This window comes from Oncorhynchus keta, unplaced genomic scaffold (genome assembly GCF_023373465.1).
Source record: "Oncorhynchus keta strain PuntledgeMale-10-30-2019 unplaced genomic scaffold, Oket_V2 Un_contig_20521_pilon_pilon, whole genome shotgun sequence".
Taxonomy (NCBI): domain Eukaryota; kingdom Metazoa; phylum Chordata; class Actinopteri; order Salmoniformes; family Salmonidae; genus Oncorhynchus; species Oncorhynchus keta.
Genome location: NW_026282053.1, coordinates 32,392 through 37,816, shown reverse-complemented (window position 1 = coordinate 37,816; position 5,425 = coordinate 32,392). Strand labels below are relative to the sequence as shown.

At 42.3% G+C, this 5,425-nt stretch overlaps 2 long non-coding RNA genes across 3 annotated transcripts; both read right to left on the bottom strand.

Annotated features, from left to right (window-relative positions):
• Positions 1–1,571: 1,571 nt before the first annotated feature.
• LOC127920772 (uncharacterized) lies at positions 1,572–2,550 on the bottom strand. The gene is made up of 3 exons (XR_008107349.1): positions 2,472–2,550; positions 1,689–2,138; positions 1,572–1,652 (listed from the first exon to the last, which is right to left on the bottom strand). It is a non-coding gene; the product is annotated as an uncharacterized LOC127920772 (long non-coding RNA).
• A 40-nt stretch (positions 2,551–2,590) lies between these two features.
• LOC127920773 (uncharacterized) lies at positions 2,591–4,017 on the bottom strand. Of its 2 annotated transcripts, none has more exons than XR_008107350.1 (3): positions 3,998–4,017; positions 3,041–3,106; positions 2,591–2,672 (listed from the first exon to the last, which is right to left on the bottom strand). It is a non-coding gene; the product is annotated as an uncharacterized LOC127920773 (long non-coding RNA). The 2 variants fall into 2 exon arrangements; XR_008107351.1 differs by lacking the exon at positions 3,998–4,017 and adding an exon at positions 3,642–3,661.
• Positions 4,018–5,425: the final 1,408 nt, after the last annotated feature.

Genomic DNA, 5,425 nt, shown 5'->3' with positions numbered 1-5,425 from the left:
GTCAGATTGAGTAGTGTTGTTTAACCTCCTCTACAGATCAGATTGAGTAGTGTTGTTTAACCTCCTCTACAGATCAGATTGAGTAGTGTTGTTTAACCTCCTCTACAGATCAGATTGAGTAGTGTTGTTTAACCTCAACAGATCAGATTGAGTTGTGTTGTTTTACCTCCTCTACAGATCAGATTGAGTTGTGTTGTTTCACCTCCTCAACAGATCAGATTGAGTTGTGTTGTTTTACCTCTACAGATCAGATTGAGTTGTGTTGTTTAACCTCCTCTACAGATCAGATTGAGTTGTGTTGTTTAACCTCCTCTACAGATCAGATTGAGTTGTGTTGTTTTACCTCTACAGATCAGATTGAGTTGTGTTGTTTTACCTCTACAGATCAGATTGAGTTGTGTTGTTTCACCTCCTCTACAGATCAGATTGAGTTGTGTTGTTTAACCTCCTCTACAGGTCAGATTGAGTAGTGTTGTTTAACCTCCTCTACAGATCAGATTGAGTAGTGTTGTTTAACCTCCTCTACAGATCAGATTGAGTTGTGTTGTTTAACCTCCTCTACAGATCAGATTGAGTAGTGTTGTTTAACCTCCTCTACAGATCAGATTGAGTAGTGTTGTTTAACCTCCTCTACAGATCAGATTGAGTTGTGTTGTTTAACCTCCTCTACAGATCAGATTGAGTAGTGTTGTTTAACCTCCTCTACAGATCAGATTGAGTAGTGTTGTTTAACCTCCTCTACATATCAGATTGAGTTGTGTTGTTTTACCTCTACAGATCAGATTGAGTTGTGTTGTTTCACCTCCTCTACAGATCAGATTGAGTTGTGTTGTTTTACCTCTACAGATCAGATTGAGTTGTGTTGTTTAACCTCCTCTACAGATCAGATTGAGTTGTGTTGTTTTACCTCTACAGATCAGATTGAGTAGTGTTGTTTTACCTCTACAGATCAGATTGAGTTGTGTTGTTTAACCTCCTCTCCAGATCAGATTGAGTTGTGTTGTTTTACCTCCTCTACAGATCAGATTGAGTTGTGTTGTTTAACCTCAACAGATCATATTGAGTTGTGTTGTTTTACCTTTACAGATCAGATTGAGTTGTGTTGTTTTACCTCCTACAGATCAGATTGAGTTGTGTTGTTTTACCTCTACAGATCAGATTGAGTTGTGTTGTTTAACCTCAACAGATCAGATTGAGTTGTGTTGTTTCACCTCCTCTACAGATCAGATTGAGTTGTGTTGTTTAACCTCAACAGATCAGATTGAGTTGTGTTGTTTTACCTTTACAGATCAGATTGAGTTGTGTTGTTTTACCTCTACAGATCAGATTGAGTTGTGTTGTTTCACCTCTACAGATCAGATTGAGTTGTGTTGTTTTACCTCTACAGATCAGATTGAGTTGTGTTGTTTAACCTCAACAGATCAGATTGAGTTGTGTTGTTTTACCTCTACAGATCAGATTGAGTTGTGTTGTTTCACCTCTACAGATCAGATTGAGTTGTGTTGTTTAACCTCTACAGATCAGATTGAGTTGTGTTGTTTAACCTCCTCTACAGGTCAGATTGAGTAGTGTTGTTTAACCTCCTCTACAGATCAGATTGAGTTGTGTTGTTTAACCTCCTCTACAGATCAGATTGAGTAGTGTTGTTTAACCTCCTCTACAGATCAGATTGAGTAGTGTTGTTTAACCTCCTCTACATATCAGATTGAGTTGTGTTGTTTTACCTCTACAGATCAGATTGAGTTGTGTTGTTTCACCTCTACAGATCAGATTGAGTTGTGTTGTTTAACCTCCTCTACAGATCAGATTGAGTAGTGTTGTTTCACCTCTACAGATCAGATTGAGTTGTGTTGTTTAACCTCCTCTACAGATCAGATTGAGTTGTGTTGTTTAACCTCCTCTACAGATCAGATTGAGTTGTGTTGTTTTACCTCTACAGATCAGATTGAGTAGTGTTGTTTTACCTCCTCTACAGATCAGATTGAGTTGTGTTGTTTCACCTCCTCTACAGATCAGATTGAGTTGTGTTGTTTAACCTCAACAGATCAGATTGAGTTGTGTTGTTTTACCTTTACAGATCAGATTGAGTTGTGTTGTTTTACCTCTACAGATCAGATTGAGTTGTGTTGTTTCACCTCCTCTACAGATCAGATTGAGTTGTGTTGTTTTACCTCTACAGATCAGATTGAGTTGTGTTGTTTTACCTCTACAGATCAGATTGAGTTGTGTTGTTTAACCTCAACAGATCAGATTGAGTTGTGTTGTTTTACCTCTACAGATCAGATTGAGTTGTGTTGTTTTACCTCTACAGATCAGATTGAGTTGTGTTGTTTCACCTCAACAGATCAGATTGAGTTGTGTTGTTTTACCTCTACAGATCAGATTGAGTTGTGTTGTTTAACCTCCTCTACAGATCAGATTGAGTTGTGTTGTTTAACCTCTACAGATCAGATTGAGTTGTGTTGTTTCACCTCAACAGATCAGATTGAGTTGTGTTGTTTTACCTCTACAGATCAGATTGAGTTGTGTTGTTTAACCTCTACAGATCAGATTGAGTTGTGTTGTTTCACCTCTACAGATCAGATTGAGTTGTGTTGTTTCACCTCCTCTACAGATCAGATTGAGTTGTGTTGTTTTACCTCTACAGATCAGATTGAGTTGTGTTGTTTCACCTCCTCTACAGATCAGATTGAGTTGTGTTGTTTCACCTCCTCTACAGATCAGATTGAGTTGTGTTGTTTTACCTCTACAGATCAGATTGAGTTGTGTTGTTTCACCTCCTCTACAGATCAGATTGAGTTGTGTTGTTTTACCTCTACAGATCAGATTGAGTTGTGTTGTTTCACCTCCTCTACAGATCAGATTGAGTTGTGTTGTTTTACCTCTACAGATCAGATTGAGTTGTGTTGTTTAACCTCTACAGATTGAGTAGTGTTGTTTTACCTCCTCTACAGATCAGATTGAGTTGTGTTGTTTAACCTCTACAGATTGAGTTGTGTTGTTTTACCTCTACAGATCAGATTGAGTTGTGTTGTTTCACCTCAACAGATCAGATTGAGTTGTGTTGTTTTACCTCTACAGATCAGATTGAGTTGTGTTGTTTAACCTCTACAGATTGAGTTGTGTTGTTTTACCTCTACAGATCAGATTGAGTTGTGTTGTTTCACCTCAACAGATCTGAATTGAGTTGTGTTGTTTACCTCTACGAATCCAGATTGAGTTGTGTTGTTTTACCTCTACAGATCAGATTGAGTTGTGTTGTTTAACCTCTACAGATTGAGTTGTGTTGTTTCACCTCCTCTACAGATCAGATTGAGTTGTGTTGTTTCACCTCCTCTACGATCCAGATTGAGTTGTGTTGTTTTCACCTCCTCTACAGATCAGATTAGTTATGTTGTTTTACCTCTACAGATCAGATTGAGTTGTGTTGTTTAACCTCTACTGAATTGAGTTGTGTTGTTTCACCTCTCTCCTAGTCAGATTGAGTTGTGTTGTTTCACCTCCTCTACAGATCGAATTGAGTTGTGTTGTTTCACCTCTCTACTGATCAAGATTGAGTTGTGTTGTTTTACCTCTACAGATCAGATTGAGTTGTGTTGTTTCACCTCCTCTACAGATCAGATTGAGTTGTGTTGTTTTACCTCTACAGATCAGATTGAGTTGTGTTGTTTCACCTCCTCTACAGATCAGATTGAGTTGTGTTGTTTCACCTCCTCTACAGATCAGATTGAGTTGTGTTGTTTAACCTCCTCTACAGATCAGATTGAGGATTGTGTTGTTTCACCTCCTCTACAGACCAGATTGAGTTGTGTTGTTTCACCTCCTCTACAGATCAGATTGAGTTGTGTTGTTTTTCACCTCCTCTACAGATCAGATTGATTGTGTTGTTTCACCTCCTCTACAGATCCGTTGAGTTGTGTTGTTTTACCTCTACAGATCAGATTGAGTTGTGTTGTTTCACCTCCTCTACAGATCAGATTGAGTTGTGTTGTTTTACCTCTACAGATCAGATTGAGTTGTGTTGTTTCACCTCCTCTACAGATCAGATTGAGTTGTTGTTTCACCTCCTCTACAGATCAGATTGAGGTTGTGTTGTTTCACCTCCTCTACAGATCAGATTGAGTTGTGTTGTTTCACCTGTAGAGGTTGAATTGCGTTACCTCACAGGCACGGACACACACACACACACACACACACACACACACACACACACACACACACACACACACACACACACACATACACACACACACACACACACACACACACACACACACACACACACACACTACCATCACATTTTACTCCACTTAGCTGACCAAAGCATCTTCAGCCCCCATCCTCCAATCTTGGCAAACTGGCTAGTGCCACATTGAAGGAGTAAAAAGCTGTCCCCATTCTCTCTCTCTCTCTCTCTCTCTCTCCTTCTCTCCTCTCTCTCCCTCCCTCCCTCCCCCTCTCTCTCTCCCTCTCTCTCTCTCTCCTTCTCTCCCTCTCTCTCTCCTCTCTCTCCCTCTCTCTCTCTCTCTCTCTCTCCTTCTCTACCTCCCTCTCTCCCTCCCTCCCTCTCTCTCTCTCTCTCTCTCTCCCTCTCTCTCTCTCTCTCTTCTCCTCCCTCTCTCTCCCCTCCCTCTCTCCCCCTCCCTCTCTCTCTCTCCTTCTCTCCCTCTCTCTCTCCTTCTCTCCCTCCCTCCCACTCTCTCTCTCTCTTCTCTCTCCCTCCCTCCCCGCTCTCTCTCTCCCTCCCTCTCCCTCCTCCCTCTCTCTTTTCATTTCCTCTCCCCGTTCCTAAAAGCCTTCCTCTATATCAGTACTAGATGTAATTAGCAGTCTGTCAGTGTCAGGTGTTGCTCAGCGCTCGTCAAACGCAGGGCGTCCAACTCTACTTCTCCTCCTGTGGTCCCTTAGCCCCCTCCCCCCGCCTCCCCCTGCTCTGTACTGCAGCGTCATCGGGATGCAGTATGGATCCCCCTCCTCTCTCCCCCCTCCCTCTCCCCTCCTCTCTCCACCCTCCCTCTCCTCTCCTCCTTTGATGTGACTGATCCTCTTTGAGTTACTGTTTTATCCATCCCTACCTCCTCTCCTCTCCTCTCCATCCTTCCCTCCACCCTATTCTCCCAACCCCTCGACCCCCTCCTGTCCCTCTCCCCCTCTTCCCCCTCCTCTCTCTCTTCTTCTCCTCTCCCTCTCTCCTCTCCTCTCCCCCATCCTCTCATTTGCAGATCTCCTCAACCAAGGTCATTTCCATTTTTCAATTTTTTCTTTCCATCATTCTCTTTCTTATTCTCTCCTCTTCCATCCCTCCTTCCCTCTCTCCTCTCCTCCTCTTCCATCCCTCCTTCCCTCTCTCCTCTCCCCTCTTCCATCCCTCCTTCCCTCTCTCCTCTTCCATCCCTCTCCCCTCTCCTCCTCTTCCATCCCTCCT